This window comes from Molossus molossus, unplaced genomic scaffold, assembly GCF_014108415.1.
Source record: "Molossus molossus isolate mMolMol1 unplaced genomic scaffold, mMolMol1.p scaffold_m16_p_6, whole genome shotgun sequence".
Classification (NCBI taxonomy): Eukaryota; Metazoa; Chordata; class Mammalia; order Chiroptera; family Molossidae; genus Molossus; species Molossus molossus.
The window spans coordinates 21361904-21382498 of NW_023425399.1; the positions used below are offsets into that span (position 1 = coordinate 21361904).

General features: G+C 41.3%; 1 protein-coding gene across 3 annotated transcripts in view; it reads right to left on the minus strand.

Moving 5' to 3' along the window:
- RALY (RALY heterogeneous nuclear ribonucleoprotein) overlaps positions 1-20595 on the minus strand; it is a 99908-nt gene that overhangs the window by 39133 nt on the left and 40180 nt on the right. Inside the window, exons 2-3 of one of the 3 annotated variants that reach the window (XM_036245451.1) lie at positions 18198-18274; positions 2394-2489 (exon numbers count right to left, since the gene is read on the minus strand). The exons of 1 other annotated variant lie outside the window; for it this stretch is intronic. The gene's annotated coding sequence lies outside the window, so the exon portion shown is untranslated. The remainder of the gene's footprint in view (positions 1-2393; positions 2490-18197; positions 18275-20595) is intronic. One more of the 3 variants, XM_036245452.1, reaches the window with a different exon arrangement.

Here is a 20595-nt window from a genome sequence, read left to right on the forward strand (position 1 = left end):
GAGGACCTATTCGAACAATATTATTTCAAAATCTTTTATGTGTATATGTCTCCTCTCCTGCCTGGTCCCTGAAGGATGCTCATCAAGCTTGAATTGTACAGACCCTCTCTCTCTTTCCTTGTACTTCAGAGTTGGACATACAAGTAGGGTCTTATTTCTCTTATTGAAAACAAGTACACTTTTTACTAGGGACTTAGTGGCCTCTCACTTAGTGCTTGGATCTCTGTGCCTACACCTGAGTCCCAGAGAAGTTAGTTTGAGGCAGAGCAAAAACTCCTAAGAAAATGCACTGAAAAAAAAAAAAGAAAGAAAGAAAATGCACTGAAGCCCAGCCAGTGTGGCTCAGTGAACAGAGTGTCGTCCCATGGACTGAGAGATCCAGGTTTGATTCCTGGTCAGGACACATGCCCAGGTTGCAGGCTCAATCCCCAGTAGAGGGCATGCAGGAGGCAGCCAATCGATATTTCTCTTTCACATCAGTGTTTCTATCTCTCGTTCTTCCTCTCTCTCTAAAAAAAAAAAAAAAAAAAAAAAACATTTAAAAAAAAGAAAGAAAATGCACTAAAGGCATGAAATATACTCCTATTATACTAAAGCCATTAAAAGCTCCTTCTAGGCACTCCTGAAAACTCTACCCCTCCTGGAAGACCTGACTCAGGCCAGAAATGCAATTTGGTACTCAGGAAAGAGCTTACTATACTAAGTGCATGGGGGTCTATGGGTTTAGAAGGACCTAAATTCAAACCTCAATTCTTTCAATACTAGGTATATGACCTCAGCCAAAATCACTTAACTTCACTGAGCCTCAGCTTTTCACTCTGGTGCTATTAATAAACTTAATGAGTTATAAAGATTAAGGGAGATAATCAATTTAAAGTACCTATCACAATACCTGGCACATGGTAGGTAAGCATTCAGTAAATGTTACTTCCATCAAGAGGGAAAGGGCAAATAGCAAGACTACTGAATGTGACTCACATGACAGGTAGGAAGGACTTGGGGACAAACCCTAGCCAGCAGCAGATCAGAGCTATGAGTGTCTCAGAATGGGAATGGGCTGATTTGGAGAGTCTGTTGTGCTATTCTAAGAGCATCTGGATCCTGTTCCGGCCAAAGCAAATCAAACAGGAGTGCTTATGGAGCGTGCTTGTTTCTAAAACAAGTACAGGCTGTGTTATTGACACATGCCACAGGGGAATTGAGAAGGTTGTTGGCAGAGAAGTTAAGAAAGCTGACATGCTTTCAGTTCTAATCTTTGCTAGTACATTCGTATGGGTACAACCGACCTTGGCTCTAGAGGAGAAGAAAACCTTGGACTTAGACACAAAAAACCCTAGGTTCTGGTGTGAACTCGACTCTGAGCACGAGACTTCAGCTCTCTGGCCTGTTCTTTTGTTTGTTTTTTCCCCTCCTTCACATAATAATTCTCTATGTGCCTGCTCTATTATCACTATCCTAATTTTCAGATGATGAGTCTATAGCTAAGAGAGATTAAGTTAGTACTGGCAGAAATTTTAATGCAAGGTCTGCTGTCAAAGCCTGTAGTCTTTCTACTCTGCTGCATTCTCTCTCAGTGTTAAATAAGGGGATCGCACCAGGTGGACCAAGGCATTCAACCTGAAAATTTATGATTCTTAGTGGCCTGAAATTGTGGTTTCAAGAGCATTCTAAATACTCTAGGGCTAGATAAAGCCTGGCTGGTTAAAAAGCCTTCTCATATGAATGATATCCTCAACATCAGCAAAATCTGGGGTATAAACACAACTTGAGAGCCAGAAGAGAGTGGACAATGAAATTTTAGAAAGCCCTGAAGAGGCCCTTGGAGAATGCATTGCTTGATTAATTCATTTTATAGATGGAGGTATGGAGGCTGCAAAAAGAGAAACAACTTGACTGGGAATACCCAGAAAGTGGGTAATGGAACACAAACTAGGTTCTATGCCTCATGGTCTCTCTCATACTTGCTATCTACTCAGTCTCCAACCTTCTAGGCTATTCTGATCTTCTCTTTGATATTTCTTTTCCAAATGCTGGGTGACAAGCAAATCACTACCCCTGCAGCAAACTCCCAGACACTTCTAACACCTTCTCTTTGTAGGTAACAGTTCTTTGTTTGTAACTGTCCCTGGTGTAGCCTTAGCAGGACTGAGGCTAAGGCTTCCCCTTTGGCCCCCTTCTCACTTTTTTCCCCCTTTAACGAGTTGATGCCTTTGAACCACAGACCCATATGCCTTTGAAGGCACAGAACTGGAAGGGACATCCGCAATTATAGATCAACTTTCTACCTCATTACCTCTTTTTAGAGCTGAGGAAACTGTGGCCCAGAGATATCAAATGGTTTCCCAAGGTTGAGGTAGTAGAACAGGGTTAAGAGCCTGAGTTGTAATACTCACCTTCTACTACAATCTGACAATGAACACATGATATCAGAGTTTACTTCAATTACCGGTGGCTGAACAACAATGCAGGCCAGGCATTTTCATCATTTCCTGTTAGCATCACAATAACCACATAGGCATTATTGCTCCCATTTTGCAGGTGAGAAAAGTACAGCTCAGAGAGGTTAGTCGCACAGGAAATAAATGTCAGAGCAAAGACTCAAACCTTTGGCTTTTTTTTTTTTAATCCTTACCCGAGGACATTTTTTTGCATTCATCTTCAGATAGAGTGGGAGGAAGAGAGAAAGAAACATCGATGTGAGAGAGACACACTGAGTGGTTGCCACCCACACAACCCCAACCTGGGACAGGGATGTACTGCAACCAATATACATGCCCTTAGCAGGAACCGAACCCAGGACTCTCTGGTCCGCGGGCTGACGCTCTAACTGCTAAGGCAAACCGGCCAGGGCCAAACCTTTGGCTTTAAAGCCTCTTCTTTCCCCAGTATCATATGGCCTAAGGTTTTTAAGACTATACACAATGGTGGGAAAGACACAATTAATCTTCCCAAAGATCAGTTATACTATAGGTAACTTTTATCTCTTGACCTATGCAGTTATACAGTAACTCTTTTTTTTTTTTTTTTATCCTCACCCGAGGACATTTTTCCATTTTTTGTTCAGGTAGAGTGGGAGGGAGAGAGAGGAACAGAGAGAGAGAGAGAAACATCGATGCGAAAGGAACACATCGAGTGGCTGCCACCCGCACAACCGACCAGGGCCGGGGACAAACTGCAACCGAGGTACGCGCCCTTAGCGGGAACCGAACCCGGGTCTCTCAGGACCGCAGGCCGACGCTTTAACCGCTGAGCCAAACCGGCCAGGGCTATACAGTAACTCTTGACTGGCTATGCAAATTAGGGAAATGGAGAGAGGCATGAAGGTAGGGGAGGAGAGTGGAGACTCAGATAATACAAAATGATGGATTATTCAAAAGAAGCAATTTCTGCTTTTGTGTTAACATGGTATTCTGTATGACAGTGTCGTTTTGTTTTTCTGCATTTGCCTCATCATAAAATCGTAAGACCTCTTTATTCATGTCCTTCTTTTCTCAGGGTTCCAGCACCACAGCTGCTGATAGACCTTGGTTTCCTGATCTGTTATTTCCCAGTTTCCCAGCTCGGATTTTTGATCTCTTGGCTTTCACTTTAGGCTCAGGACCCTGTTTATCTGCCACAGCCAACACTTTCAGAACTGCCCTCTAATTGATCTGACCTATAGGACCTACCAGTCCCTCTTCTGTCTGGCCTAATACTCTACTAGGACAGAAAGGTCCTCTTTAGTTAATGAAAACTGAGAAAGAAAGGAGACACAGGGCCCAAGGGGGTCCAGAGTTCTTTGTACACTATTCCTTCCCCACAAGTGAGTTGGGCCTTATTGCTTTTCTATGATAGCAACCCTCAAGAAAGCCAGTTCTTTCTGAAACCAAAGTAATAAAATGTTGGCAAAATTCCTGGGTGGGGAGAGAACAAGGACAGCTCCTTCTTATATGAGCTCCTCTGTCAGCTTGCCTCAGATTTTCCCAATTGAACTCTCTTGGGGCCATGGGATGATTACACTAGCAGACAATGAATCTCCTGCCTTACTAAGCTACAAGGTCCATTTTGGGCAGACATTCATCCCCACACCTTGAAGGATGATAATGCACTGCTACTACTCCTAGACCTTCTCAGACTCTGTCCAGGTCACTATCACAATAGTTACTAACATTAATAGTCCCTTACATTTACACCATATCTAACAGTTATATATAGCACTTATTTGAAATATGCCTTACACAGTAGGCTGGGTAGAAACTATTCCTTGTTAACAAATGAGAAAACGAAAGGCCACAGATACATACCCAGTAAGCTCAGGCATTGCTCAGACCTCTTGCCATCCTAACCTATTTAAACTTCTTTTAAACTGCATTTATTTTTGTTTGTTTGTTTTATCCTCACCCGAGGACATTTTTCCATTTTTTGTACAGATAAAGTGGGAGGGAGAGAGAGGAAGAGAGAGAGAGGGAAACATCAATGTGAAAGGGACACATCAAGTGGCTGCCACCCGCACGACCAACAAGGGCCGGGGACAAACTGCAACCGAGGTACATGCCCTTAGCGGGAACCGAACCCAGGTCTCTCCGGACTGCAGGCGGACGCCCCAACCGCTGAGCCAAACCGGCCAGGGCTTAAACTGCATTTAAACTGCATTTAAACTTCTTTTTTTCCCCCTTCAAATATTCCCAAGTGGCCTTTATTTCACAAAATTATTTCCAAATAACACTTTTACTATATAATATTAGTTAAAAGGAAAAAAAAAAAGCAAACTCACAAATTATGTGCTTTAAAAATGGATTTCTTCTACCTTGAGGCTCTACACATCAGATAGTATTAGTTCCCAAGGCTGAGTCAGTGAATTCTTAACTCTCTTACATTAACCTGAACTTGGACTTTCACATTAGGTTAGGCATACATACACCAAAAGAGCTTCTGAGTCATGTCACCTGCTCAGGCAGAGGCTTAGATTTTCCATGCTCTTGTGTGCTTTTCCCCAGCCCATTACTAAATCAATTAGCCAGTCTCTGAAAACCACAGCCTACAATTTTAGTATATGTGCTGCCGATGTGAACACAAAAACCACTAAGCCTTATTTCTTTAATGGAATCAAATCTCTGCTTTGAATTTTAGTCATTAATAAGCAATAGAGGTATTCTGCAAGGCCTCCAAAGCCATCTTGAAGCCTCTGAAGTCTGGGGCAGCTGTCTCCTCCAGCTCAGTATCAGGCAAAATCTCCTCAGAAGCCTGGGAAACACTGACTTTCCATGTGTCACCTGACTTGCTGCTGCACTGCCGCTATCTCCTACACAGAGCTCAGGCCTGACCAGTGCTGATAGGCAGGCAGGATCCAGGCTGCCCAGCACTATGGGTCTAGCCCTAGCCCCCTCCTTGTTGGTAAGGCATACACTACAGATCACTTGTCTCTTCTATTGTTGTTAAATTAGGCCCTTTCTGAGGTTCTAGGTACTTCTCCAGAGACTACTACATCAGGAGAAACAAACTACCAGCCTACAGGTCAGTAAGCCTGAAGAAGAGTTCATTTGGGCTACACAGTGCCTTAAAAAATAAATTAAGCCTTAAGAAACTAGAAAAAAAGAAGAGCAAACTAAATCCAAAGCAAGCTGAAGTTAAGAAATAATAAAGATTAGCCCTGGCCGGTTTGGTTCAGCGGTTGGAGCATTGGCCTGCGGTCCAGACAGACCCGGGTTCGGTTCCCGCTAAGGGCGCGTACCTCAGTTACAGTTTACCCCGGCTCCGGTTGGGTTCTGCAGGTGGTGGCCACTCGATGTGTCCCTTTCACGTCGATGTTTCTCTCTTCCTCTCTCTCCCTCTTACTCTATCTGAACAACAACAACAAAAAGAAATAATAAAGATTAAAGTAAAAATAAATAAATCATCAATGGCCCTGACTGGTAAAGCTCAGTTGGTTGGGTGTTGTCCTGTGCACTGAAGGTTGCCCGTTCTATTGTCAGTTCTATTCTCAGTCAGGGCACATGCCCACAGTTGTGGGCTTGATCCCTTGTAGGGGCCATGCAGGAGGCAGCTGATGGATGTTTCGCTCTCACATCGATGTTTCGCTCTCACATCGATGTTTCTCTCTCTCTCTCTCTCTCTCCCTCTAAAAAAATAAAATAAAAACAAAGTTGGTTCTTTGAAGAGATCAATAAGATTAACAGACCTTTAACAAGATTGACCAAAGAGAGAAGCTACAGAAGAAAGAAAAGCCTCAAAAAAAAAAAAAAAAAAAAAGAGAGAAGCTACAAATTGCCAAAACCAAGATTGAAAAGGCAGTATCTATCACTACTGACTTTACAGAAGTTAAAAGGATTATAAGGAAGTACTGGGAACAACTTTAAAGACAAGAAATTAGACAACCTAGGCAAAATAAACAAATTATGAGAAAGATACAAATAATCAAAATTCAATAGAAAATCTAAGTATACTTGAAACAAGTAGGATTCCAAAATGATGGCGGAGTGAACAGAAGCTACACAGACCATCTCCCAGAACCAAACTGGGATTACAACTATAACACGGACAAATTGACGGGAAAAACCAACAGAAAAGCAGCTTGCGAGGACCATATAACCAGGGACACTGACTCCATCCTGGTAGGCTTGAGAAGGCGCGAGACGGGGGCTGGGAGCCCATGGTCAGCAGCTCGGAAGTGGCCTTAGCTGGGAGCGGCACCCTTGGGTTAAACTCCCAAGTGGCTCCACAGCGCAGAGCCAGGACAGAGGCTAAAATAGCCACAGCCACTCACCTTGGGCTCCGGCAGAGGGAGGGCAGACTGGACTGGAACTGTGTGGGGACACTCGGGATTTGGAGGGTGCTCAGAGCTTTTGCTGAGTTGCTGCCACGTAGGACGGTGGCCATATTGCTCCTTCCCAGGGCTATGGGGAGAGGCAGCAGCCCCTCCCTCAGAGATCCAACCCCACCCTGTGGGCCACTGAAGTGCTAATTAAAGCTCATTAACAACCAGCATCTACCCACCCTCGTGAAATCCCCTTATGCTGAGCACCTGAGGGAGTTTTTCAATCAACTGACAACCCAAAACCCATCAAGTAACCTCAACTGCTAGCCTCCAGGCAATAAACTAGAGGATAACAGTACCTTTCCTGGGCTAGCAACTTTAACCAGGAAAGTAAGACTTGACAGTGGTGTTTAACGTGGGTCCTCCCTCGCTCATCAAAACCCAGGAGGGGGAGCCTCAAACAGCAGAACACCAACACCCACAGGGAAAACTTGACAGGCTCCAAAACCCACGGTGATAGCCAAAATGGTGAAACACAGAAACAGAAGCCAAATGAAAGAGCAAGAGACCTCCACCGAAGATGAGATCAATGTGGAGCAATTAGGCATGTTAACAGAGCTAGAATTCGGAGCCATGATCTTGAGGAAGCTGAACAGCATGAGTAAGGACATAGAGCCACTGAAAATAAGCCAACTGGAAATTAAAAACCATCAAGAAGAGATAAAAAATGACATATCAGAAATGAAAAAACACATTGGAAGGTTTAAAAAGCAGAGTAGAGGAAGCTGAGGACGGATCAGTGACTTAGAAGAAAAGGTAGAAAAAATCAACCAATCAGAAAACCAAAAGGAAAAAACAATTAAAAAACAGGAAGACAGCTTAAGAGAACCGTGGGACAACTGGAAACATAATAATATTCGCATCATAGGAGAAGAAGAAGAAAATGAGCAAGGGATAGAGAATATATTAAAAAAAATAGTGACAGAAAACATCCCTAATTTGGTGAAGGAAGAAGGCATTCAAGTTCAAGAAGCACAGAGAGCCCCAAGTAAGAAGAACCCAAACAGGCCCACACCAAGACACATAGTAATTAAAATGCCAAAAATTAAAGACAAAAAGAGAATACTCAAAGCAGCAAGAGATAAGCAACAGGTTACCTACAAAGGAAACCCCATAAGGCTCTCAGCTGACTTCTCACAAGAAACACTACAGGCCAGAAGGGAATGGCATGAAGTAATCAAGGTCATGAAAAACAAGGATCTGAATCCAAGACTACTCTACCCAGCAAAGCTATCATTCAAAATAGAAGGTCAAATAAAGAGTTTCCCAGACCAAAAAAAAAGGCTAAGGGAATACATTAGCACCAAAGCAGCACTGCAAGAAATGTTAAAAGGACTGCTGTAATTAGCAGTAGAAATAGGAAGAAAAATAGAACCACACTAAACAAAAATGGCAATAAATAAGTACATATCAATAATCACCTTAAATGTAAATGGATTGAATGCTCCCATAAAAAGACACAGAGTAGCTGACTGGATAAGAAAGCATGACTCATCTATATGTTGTTTATTTATTTATTTATTTATTTTTTTATCCTCACCCAAGGACATTTTTTTTGATATTTTATTCAGATAGAGTGGGAGGGAGAGAGAGAGAGAGAAACATGGATGTGAAAGGGACACATTGAGTGGTTGCCACCCACACAACCCAATCAGGGCTGGGGACAAACTGCAACCAAGGTACATGCCCCTAGCGGGAACTGAACCCAGGTCTCTCCAGACCACAGACCAATGCTCTAACCGCTGAGCAAACTGGCCAGGGCTATATGTTGTTAACAAGAGACCCACCTCACAACAAAAGACTCACATAGGTGGAAAGTGAAGGGATGGAAAAAAATTTTCCAAGCAAATGGAAAGCAAAAAAAAGCTGGGGTAGCAATACTCATTCCTGATAAAATAGATTTCAAATTGAAGGCCAGAACTAGAGACAAAGAAGGCCACTACATAATATTGAAAGGATCTATCCAACAGAAAGATATAACCTTGATAAACATATATGCACCCAACATAGGAGCACCAAAATATATTAAAAATCTTCGGGAGGACTTCCAAGGAGAAATTGACAGCAATACAATCATAGCAGGGGACTTCAACACCCTGTTGACAGCACTGGATAGATTATCTAGACAAAAAATTAGCAAGGAAACAGAGACTCTAAATGAAGCACTAGACCAAATGGATTTAATAGATATCTACAGAGAATTACACCCCAAAACTACAGAATACACATTCTTCTCAAGTGCACATGGGACATTCTCAAAGACAGACCACATGATAGGACACAAACTAACTCTCTACAAGTTCAAGAAGATTGAAATCATATCAAGCATCTTCTCAGATCACAATGGCATGAAACTAGAAATCAATTGCAACAAGAACATGCAAAGACATTTCAACACATGGAGGCTAAATAGCATGTTATTAAACAATGAATGGGTTACCAAGGAGATCAAGGAAGAAATTAAAACCTTCCTGGAAACCAATGAAAATGAACACACAACAACACAAAATCTATGGGATGCAGCGAAAGCAGTTCTGAGAGGGAAGTTCATAGCACTACAGGCCTACCTCAAGAAACAAGAAAAATTTCTAATTGACTGTCTAACCTCACAACTTAAAGAATTAGAAAGCAAACAAAAGGAAAACCCCAGAGCAAGTAGAAGGAAGGAAATAGTAAAGATCAGAGCAGAAATAAATGACATAGAGACCATAAAAACAATTCAAAGGATCAATGAAACAAAGAGCTGGTTTTTCGAAAAGATCAACAAGATTGATGGACCCTTAGCTAGACTCACCAAGAAACAAAGAGAGAGAACCCAAATACACAAAATCAGAAATGAAAGAGAAGTAACAACCGACACCACAGAAATAAAAAAGATTGTAAACAGCTACTATGAACAACTATATGGCAACAAATTCAACAATCTAAGCGAAATGGACAAATTTCTAGAAACACACAGTCTCCCAAAATTGGACCGGGAAAAGATAGAAAACTTGAACAGACCAATAACAACTAAGGAAATTGAAGAGGTAATCAAGACTCTCCCAGCAAACAAAAGCCCAGGCCCAGATGGCTTCATGGAGGAGTTTTACCAAACATTCGAAGAAGAACTAACACCCATTCTCCACAAACTATTTCAAAAAATTCAAGAAGAAGGAAGACTTCCAAACTCGTTCTATGAGGCCAGCATAATTCTAATTTCAAAATCGGAAAAAGACACTACGAAGAAAGAAAACTACAGGCCAATATCCCTGATAAACATAGACGCCAAAATCCTGAACAAAATACTAGTAAATCGAATCCAGCAATACATCAAAAAAATTATTCACCATGATCAAGTGGGATTCATTCCAGGGATGCAAGGCTGGTACAATATTCGCAAATTAATAAATGTGATACACCACATAAACAAAATGAAGAATAAAAACCACATGATCATATCAATAGATGCTGAAAAAGCATTTGACAAAATCCAGCATCCATTTCTGGTAAAAACGCTCAGCAATGTGGGAATAGAGGGATCATATCTCGACATAATAAAGGCTATATATGAAAGACCTACAGCCAACATCATACTCAATTGGCAGAAACTAAAAACATTTCCATTAAGAACAGGAACAAGACAGGGATGTCCACTTTCGCCACTCTCATTTAACATAGCACAGGAAGTCTTAGCCACAGCAATCAGACATGAGGAAAAAATAAAAGGGATCCAAATTGGAAAGAGGAAGTGAAACTGTCATTATTTGCAGATGACATGATATTATACATAGAAAACCCTAAAGACTCCATCACAAATCTACTAGACTTAATCAATGAATTTGGAAAAGTAGCAGGATACAAAATTAACGTCAAGAAATCAACGGCATTCTTATACACCAATGATGAACTCACAGAAAGAGAAACTGAAAAAACAATCCCACTTACCATCATGGCAAAAAAATTAAGATACCTAGGAATAAACTTAACCAAAGAAGTAAAGGACCTATTTGCAGAAAACTGCAGGTCATTGAAAAAAGAAATAGAGGAAGATATAAAAAAGTGGAAGCACATACCTTGTTCATGGATTGGAAGAATTAACATCATTAAAATGTCCATACTACCCAAAGCAATCTATAGATTCAATGCAATCCCCATCAAAATACCAATGACATATTTCACAGAACTAGAACAAATACTTCAAAAGTTCATATGGAACCAAAAAAGTCCCCGAATAGCCACAGCAATTTTGAAAAAGAAGGACAAGTAGGTGGGATCACAATACCAGATATCAGGTTATACTACAAAGCGACTGTAATCAAAACAGCCTGGTACTGGCACAAGAACAGGCATATAGACCAGTGGAACAGAACTGAAAACCAGAAATGGACCCAAAGCAATATGCTCAATTAATATTTGACAAAGGTGGCAAGAGCATACAGTGGAGTAAAGATAGCCTCTTTAATAAATGGTGTTGGGAAAATTGGACAGCTACATGCAAAAAAAATGAAACTAGACCATCAACTTACACCATACACAAAAATTAACTCAAAATGGATAAAAGACTTAAATGTGACCCGCGAATCCATAAAAATTCTAGAAGAAAATGTAGGCAACAAAATTTCGGACATCATACGGAACAGAATTTTCACTGATATATCACCTAAGGCAACAGAAACAAAGGAAAAAATGAACACATGGGACTATATCAAACTAAAAAGCTTCTGCACAGAAAAAGAAACAATAATCAAAATGGAAAGGCAACCCACTGTATGGGAGAACATCATTGCCAATGATATATCAGATAAGGGGTTAATTTCCAATATATATAGAGTGCTCATACAACTCAACAAAAGGAAGACAAAGAACCCAATTAAAAAATGGGCAGAGGAGCTGAATAGACACCTCTCCAAACAGGACATACAAATGGCCCAGAGACATATGAAGAAATGCTCAACATCACTAATCATCAGAGAGATGCAAATTAAAACAACAATGAGGTATCACCTCACACCTGTCAGAATGGCCACCATCAACAAATCATCAAACAACAAGTGTTGGCGAGGGTGTGGAGAAAAGGGGACTCTAATACACTGCTGGTGGGAATGCAGACTGGTGCAGCCACTATGGAAAACAATATGGTGTTACCTTAAAAAATTAAAAATTGAACTTCCATTTGACCCAGTGATCCCGCTTCTAGGAATATACCCTAAGAAGCCTGAAACACCAATCAGGAAGAATATATGTACCCCATGTTCATAGCAGCACTATTTACAATAGCTAACATCTGGAAACAGCCCAAGTGTCCATTAGTAGACGAATGGATAAAAAAGCAGTGGTACATATACATAATGGAGTACTATGCAGCTGTAAGAAAGAAAGATCTCTTATCCTTTGAGACTACATGGAGGGACCTGGAAAGTATTATCCTAAGTGAAATAAGCCAAGCAGAAAAAGACAAATACCACATGATCTCACTTATATACGGAATATAATGAACATAACAGTCTGAAGAATACGGTAGACCCAGAAACATGGAAGTAGGGTACAGACTAACATCCCTCAGAAGAGGGGTTGGAGGTGTGGGAAGAGATAAACCACAGAACTTATATGCATGTATACATAACCAATAGACATGGACAACAAAGCCGGGGACGGGGCGAGGATGGGGTGGAGAGGGGGGTGCCAATGGGGTAAAAAAAGGAGAAACATCTGTAACAAAAAAATAAATAAATAAATTTTTTAAAAAAGGGTAAAAACAAAACAAACAAAAAAGTTACCTGATAGGAATGCCATAAAAAATATAATTAATGGCAAGTGCTTAGAAATGCTTAGCATTGAGTAGCCACCTGGACAGTAGCTCCTGCTACATAAATAAAGTCCAAAGACCTCTAGATTCCAGGCCTAATGTAATAATTGACATGTATTTCTCAGCCTAAAACATTGCTCTGGCTATATCACAAATGTCTTATTTTTGCCTTAATGATTAACAGACATCTAATTATCCAAAATGAAGTTAGAAAAATTATAAATTTTAATTCTCTTCCATTAAACTTATATAGACTATATATTCATGTAACGATAATGTAACATAAATAGTAAACTCCAAAAATGTTTTGAATTATTGATTTAACTAGCCAAAAAATAATTCCTATAAATATATTGGTTAAAATGTCCTATATCAATAAAATTTATAGTTTTTTTTTTTTTAAAAAGAAACAAGTAAAAAAAGTATTGAATTCGTAATTAAGAGAAAGTTACTGACCAAGATCCCTTATGAATATAGACAAAAATCTGCAACAAAATATTAGCAAACCAGTCCAACGCCATATAAAAATAAAAAGGATTATACACTATGACCAAGTGGAATTTATTCTAGGAATATAAGGTTGGTTTAATATCCAAAAATCAATTAATGTATTGCTATGTTAGAATAAAGGACAGAAACCACACAACAAAACCCAACATCCACCCATAATAAAACCTCTCAATAAACTAAGAATAGAAGGGAACTTAGCCTGATAAAAGTCATCTACAAAAAAACCCCACAGTTAACACCATACTTAATGAGGAAAGAACGAATACTTTTCCCTAAAGTTGGGAACAATGCCAGAGTGTCTGCTTTCACTAATTATGTCTAACATTGTACTAGAGGTCCTAGCTGGTACAATCAGGCAGAGGGATTTTTTTTTTTTTTAATGGACATCAGATTATGTTATTCTGCTCAAAACTCTTTAGTGACTTCCTATTTCACTCAGAATAAAACCTTTCATGATCTGGGTCCCTGTCTACCCTTGTGACTTCTCCATACTTCACTCTTACCCTCTAGCCACACTGCCCTCCTTTTGTTCCTCAAACACAATAAACACTCCTGTTTCAGGGCCTCTAAACTTGCTGAACTCTATGCCTGGAATGTTATTCCCCAAGATATATAGTATAGATAGCTTACTACTTCAGATACTGCATATTTCTGCAGATTTCATTTTCTCACAGAAGCCTTCTTTCATCCCACAGTTCCTCCTTATTCTCTTACCCAGCTTTATTTTTCTTCATAGTATTCATTTATCTGTTTTCCTTCAGTAGAATGTAAACTACAATAGAGAAAACCATTTTCTACACTGGTACATTTCAAACACTTAAAACTATGCCTGGCACATGGTAGACACTCAGTAAATACTCATTGAATGAATGAATGTCTTTAAAAAGGAAATGTTATACAGGAGAATGAATAAAGGAGAGTGGGGGAAAGAACCACTAGCCCAAGAGGCTGAGTAAGACCAGGATTTTAGGTCACGAGGAATGAGCCAACATAAGACAGTAGAGAAACTTGGTTCTCTGGAGCCAGATTCTTCTGGGTTCTAAGCTTAGCTCTTCCAATCACTGCCTACTGAGTCTCTCTCTAAATCTCAGTAATTTATAAAATGAGAACATCTAACTCCTAAGCTGCTATGAAAATGAAATAAATTTATGTGTAGCATTCAGTAACATTTTCTGATACCTCTGGCCTTCAAGAGGAACCTAAAACTACCTTAAAAATTACCTAACTCGCCCTGGCCGGTTTGGCTCAGCGGTTAGAGCGTCCGCCTGCGGTCCGGAGAGACCCGGGTTCGGTTCCCGCTAAGGGCATGTACCTCGGTTGCAGTTTGTCCCCGGCCCTGGTTGGTCGTGCGGGTGGCAGCCACTCGATGTGTCCCTTCACGTCGATGTTTCCCTCTCTCTCTCTCTCCCTCCCACTCTATCTGTACAAAAAAATGGAAAAATGTCCTCGGGTGAGGATAAAAAAAAAAAAAAAAAAAAAATTACCTAACTCCACCTTACTGAAGCACAGGCATGTCTGTAGGGCTGTTGCCCCTAAAAACGAAATGGCCTCCATACTCATTTTAACTTTTCTTTCTTATCATTCCTCTTTCACCCCTTCCCTTACTGTTAGTTCTCAGCTCTCACCCCTAGCTGCTGGTAATATAGGAGCTCCTCCCAGCTTTTTTTTTTTATCCTCACCAAGGACATTTTTCGATATTTTGTTCAGATAGAGTGGGAGGGAGAGAGAGAGAGAGAAACATCGATGTGAAAGGGACACATCGAGTGGCTGCCGCCTGCATGACCCAACCAGAGCTGGGGACAAACCGCAACCAAGGTACGTGCCCTTAGTGGGAACCGAATCCAGGTCTCTCCAGACCGCAGGCCGACGCTCTAACCGCTGAGCCAAACCAGCCAGGGCTCCTCCCAGCTTTTTAATATGCTGCTTTTAATTTTGTGGGGATAAAGAAACCAGACTGCTGAACTTGTTACAATCACCTGTAACAGTAAGAATAAATTAGTGCTGTGCATGGACTTATGGATGACAATGACTTGCTTCCTTCTTGTTTTTCAGTTGGGCTCTACAAAACTGAGGATGTTAGATAAATAAACGCTACGATATGGATATCAGTATTTAATTTTTATTTTCTTTATTGATTTTAGAGAGAGAGGAAGGGAGAGGGAGAGACAGAAACATCGATGAGAGAGAACATCGAATGGCCGCCTCTTGCATGTCCCCCACTGGGGATTAGGCCCACAACCTGGGCATGTGCCCTGACTGGGAATCAAACCAGTGACCTCTTGGTGCATGGGTCGATGTGCTAAATCAATGAGCCACACTGGTTGGGGGACGGGAATCATTCATATTTTAACTTTTTTTATTCTTACCCAAGGACAATTTTCCATTTTTTGTTCAGATAGAGTGAGAAGGAGAGAGAGAGAAATATCGACGTGAAAGAAACACATCAAGTGGCTGCCACCTGCACGACCCAACCAGGGCTGGGGACAAACTGCAACTGAGGTACGTGCCCTTGGAACCGAACTCGGGTCTCTCTGGACTGCAGGCCGATGCTCTAACTGCTGAGCCAAACCGGCCAGGGCAAATCATTCCTATTTTAAAATAGTCAATGGTGGAACTTCTTCACAGGGCAGTTGTTACAAGAACAATAAGATCCAAACTTGGCACCCCGGACATGGAAAATCCAAAAGCCAGAAGCTATTAAGCTTTAGATTAACCAAAGAGAGGTGGCAAGTAAGAGTCTGGAGACTCAGAATAGGAAGGAAGGTTGGCCAACCGAGTGCACCAGGTAGAAGACAGATTCCTTTGTGCACCCTCAGGCAAAGAATGCCCATTGTTACAGAGTGTGAAGAGAGTGGCCTACATCACTGGCCAAGGTGAGAGATGGTGGGGGAACATGACCTCTAATAAGATACGAGGCTAACTCTATGTGTCCCTTTCACATCGATGTTTCTCTCTCTCTCTTATTCTCTCTCCCTCCCACTCTATCTGCAAAAAAAAAAAAAAAAAAAAAAAAGATATGAGGCTACATGCAGAAGTGCCTTTTTCACTAGCAGTTGGTGGGGGAATACTGGGAACCTAGGGTGAAAATAGGAATAGCCTTCCTTTTCTGAGATGACAGTAGGGAACAAGGCAACATATTAGAACTAGTCACTGAGTACAAACACATGCTGGGGATGAGCTCTTGAAAACTGTTTTAATATCTGTGTTGGCAGTGGCCTTGAAGCCAGGCTGTGTGAGTGCATTTAAACCTCCATTCTGCAGCCAACATGCTGTAAATCGTGGTTGCCGATGCTGCCTGGCTTTGTTTCTTTGCTCTGGAATCCCTTCCCCTGTGAAAAGATTGAGCTTTGGGAAGGGCCTGCAGAAGGAGAGGAGAAGGCATAGGAGAAAATTTACAGTGCAGATTTCCAAATAAAAACAATCCCTTTTACCTTTGGGGAATGGAATGGCAAATAGGTCAGGGACTGAGATGTCAGGAATACTTATGCTTTCTTCTCACTTTCTCTCATTTCGGTCATGCTGCTTTACAATTCACAAAGCTTTCTACCTTGCATTTCTCATTTGATTCTCCATAACATCCTGCATGGTTGGTGTACACACAATAGACATGTGGGGCTGTGAGGAAGCACTCCAATTTTACAAATAGAAAAATAGAGATTGTTCAAAGGCAGATGTTGAAAGAGATGACAGCCCTGGCCAGTTTGGCTCAGCGGTTAGAGTTTCGGTCCATGGACCAAAGAGTTGTGGGTTTGATTCCGGCCAAGGGCACGTACCTCGGTTGCAAATTAATCCCTGGCCCCATTTGGGGTTGTGTGCGAGGCAACCAATCTATGTCTCTCTCTCTCTCTCTCCCCCTCCACCCCCCATCCCACTCTATCTAAAATTCAATGGAAAAATATCTTTAGGTGAGGATTAAAAAAAAAAGAAATAAAACCCATGATTCTCAGGTTCCAACCCAGCTCTTCTGTGCTGGCCCAACCATTTATAGGACCCAATGTGTTTAGAGGTGTTTTCTTCTGTATTTAGCCTGGGCCTCTGCCTGCTTAAAGGGTTCTTCCTATTTTTTAGTCTCTTGGCCTCTCACTAGAAATGCCATTGCTCAGAAGGGACCCCCAACTCATCCTTGCCCTGCTAGGTCCCTCAAATAACTGGACCTCCTTTCTGAATCCATAAGGAGGTCTGTCTCCTTGAACTTTATAAGAAAAATTAGAATTCCAGGGAGATTAGCAATCCAAGGAAAGCCTGCCAAATCAGGGAGAACAATGGTATTTACAGTTAGACTGACCTAGCTTCTAATAATACCAGTTTTGCCCAAATGTGAACCCTAGGCAACTTTTTTAGCTTTCTAAGCCTTAATCCCCTCATCTAAAAAATGGTAAATAAGATCCATAACACAAATGGTTCTTTTTAAAAAAATATTTTTATTTTTAATATTTTTATTTAAAATATTTTTATTCTAGAGACAGAAGAGAAAGGGAGAGAGAAATATCAATTGGCTGCCTCCCACATGCCCCTCACTGGGGATCGAACCTGCAACTGGGTATGTGCCCTGACCTGGAATTGAACAAACAACCCTTTGGCACATGGGACGATGTTCAACCAACTGAGCCACGCCAGCCAAGGCCACAATTGGTTCTTAAGATGTTGATTTCCCTTCCCATCTCACCATCTGTTGTCTTCTCTCTAAGCTTCCCCTGACTTTCCCTTCACATAGCTCTACTCTATCACTCCACCCTCACAACTGTTCATGATCACATTCTGCAGGACTGATAAAACTGCAGGATTTTCTAAAGCTGACCTATGGGTTTGGTAGGGCACAGTCAAGACTGAAATCAGGAAAAGTCTTATGGACTATGAGGTCATATTAAGAGAGCTTAGGGGGGCTGCCAGGAAGGATTGAGCCTGCTTTGCCTTATTCATGGAAAATGACCCCAGACATCTCATGACAACTCCAGTAAAGCAAGTTCAATTTTCCTCCCAATACAGGAGGCTATCTATGCCTATCTCTTAGACATGGAATAGGAGAGTAATCACCTATAACTTATAAACCCCAAACTAGTTATACTGTACCTGGGCCCAAGATTGCCCAGAGTTTGCCTCACTCACCGAGGCTGAGCTCAGTCAGCAATATCCTCTTTAGGGTTACAGGGTCCACACAAGCTGCCTCTGGGAACAGGGCTCACCTATAACAGAGAGGGAAGTCAGACAAGGTTTTGCTCAGAACTTAGGTAGGTACAGACATTCAAAGTCCTTGCCCTTGCCCTGGCTGGTGTGGTCCAGTCAGTAGGAGTGTCATCCCACACAATGAAGTGTCATGGGTTCGATATCCAGTCCGGGCATATACCTAGGTTAGGTTTGATCCCTGGCCCCTGTCGGGGTGTGTGCAGGAAGCAATCAATGAATGTTTTCTGTTTTTTTCTTTTCTCTCACTCTCTTTCTCTGAAAATTAATGAAACTGTCCTTGAGTGAGGGTAAAAAATAAATAAAATAAAGAAAGTCCCTAACACCCATTCTCCTCAAGCTATTTCAAAAAATTCAAGAAGGAAAACTTCCAAACTCGTTTTATGAGGCCAGCATAATTCTAATTCCAAAACCAAAAAAGACACTACAAAGAAAGAAAACTACAGACCAATATCCCTGATGAACATGGATCCCAAAATCCTGAACAAAATACTAGCAAATTGGATCCAGCAATATATCAAAAAATTATTCACCATGACCAAGTAGGATTCATTCCAGGGATGCAAGTCCCTACCTTCACATGTCTTGCATCCTAGCAAAGGATAGGTTAATAATTAAATACATAATTTCAGGTCATGCTAAGTGCTATTTTAAAAAAAGTTAAAAACAGCCCTGGCCAGTTTTGCTAAGTGGTTAGAGCATCGGCCCATGGTCCAGAGAGACCCGGGTTCGGTTCCCACTAAGGGCACGTACCTCGGTTGCAGTTTGTCCCTGGCCCCAGTTGGGGTTGTGTGGGAGGCAGCCACTCGATATGTCCCTTTCACATTGATGTTTCTCTCTCTCTTTCTCCATCTCTCTCCCTCCAACTCTATCTGAACAAAAATGGAAAAATGTCCTCGGGTGAGGATAAAAAAAAAAGATTAAAAACAGAGTAAGGGAAGAAAGAATGAGAATGAGGTCTATTTTAGATAAAATGGTCAGAGAAGACTTCTTCAAGGGGTGACCACTGGACAGAGATCTGAATAAAGTGTGGGGTAAGATATGCAAAGATCTAAGGGAAGAGTGTTTTAGAGAAGGAAAATAACATGTGCAAAGGCCCTGAGGCAATAGGCAAAAATAAGTTTATTATACTTAAGCAGAAAGTCAATATAGCTAGAATGTAGCGATGCAAAGAATGAGATGCTAGATATACATGGAGAAACTACTCATTCTCCTTATTTTATATATGAGAAAACTGAGGATCAGAGGTTAGGTAACTTGCCCAATATCAAAGTACATCAGTGTCAGAACTGGGAATGGAACTCGGACCTTTAGGACAACTCTATCTCACTCCTGGGCCAGGGTCTGCCAGGTTTAGATAATCTGGAACCCAGCTGGGACAAAGTTAAGTACTCTGAGATTAGTTTCAGATTTCTCTGATCATCCCCTCCTCTGCTGGGTGAAGATGGTTGAAGAACAGAGAAACCTCTATATATTACCTGGAATGTGGAGTAGACATAATTTTAGGGTAAGGAGAATAGGAGTACATAGTAGGCATTTTTGTAAACCCTTTGTTTATATTAACTCATTTATTCTTTTTTTTTTTTTTTTAATCCTCGCCTGAGGACATTTTTCCATGTTGTTCAGATAGAGTGGAAGGGAGACAGAGAGAAACATCGACTTGAAAGGGACATATCGAGTGGCTGCCACCCGCACAACCCAACCAGGGCCAAGGACAAACTGCAACTGAGGTACATGCCCTTAGCGGGAACCAAACCTGGGTCTCTCTGGACCGCAGGCCAACGCTCTAACTGCTGAGCCAAACCGGCCAGGGCAACTCATTTAATCTTTACAACAATTTTGTAAGGTTGGTGTGTTGTTATATTTCCCATTTTACTAACTGGGAAACTGAGGCACAGAGAAATTAAATAAATGTGCCCAAGTCACAAAGCCAATAGATGGTACACTTGGGACATGAACCCAGGATATTCAACCTCCAGGGCCTGCCCTTCTAACAAAACACTATGCCAATTCTCAGAAACAGAAAAAAATAAGTCAGGAAACATGTGCTCTAATCCTAGCTGACATGGCTCAATGCCCCCATTTACACCCAAGCCTAAGATCCTCTTCATTTACTTGCAGTCCAGGCTTTTTACTGAATACTAGTTGAATGACTCCTGAGTCTTTCAGCCAGGTGGTTCCAGAGGCTTCTCTAATTCTGTAGCTACTGTAATCACAAAGCTATGATGATAACCACAACAACAGCCATTTCACAACCACTGACACCTTACATGTACTATCTTATTTCAGTGAGGGAAAAGAGTTGTTCTAAGACATAGGTAGA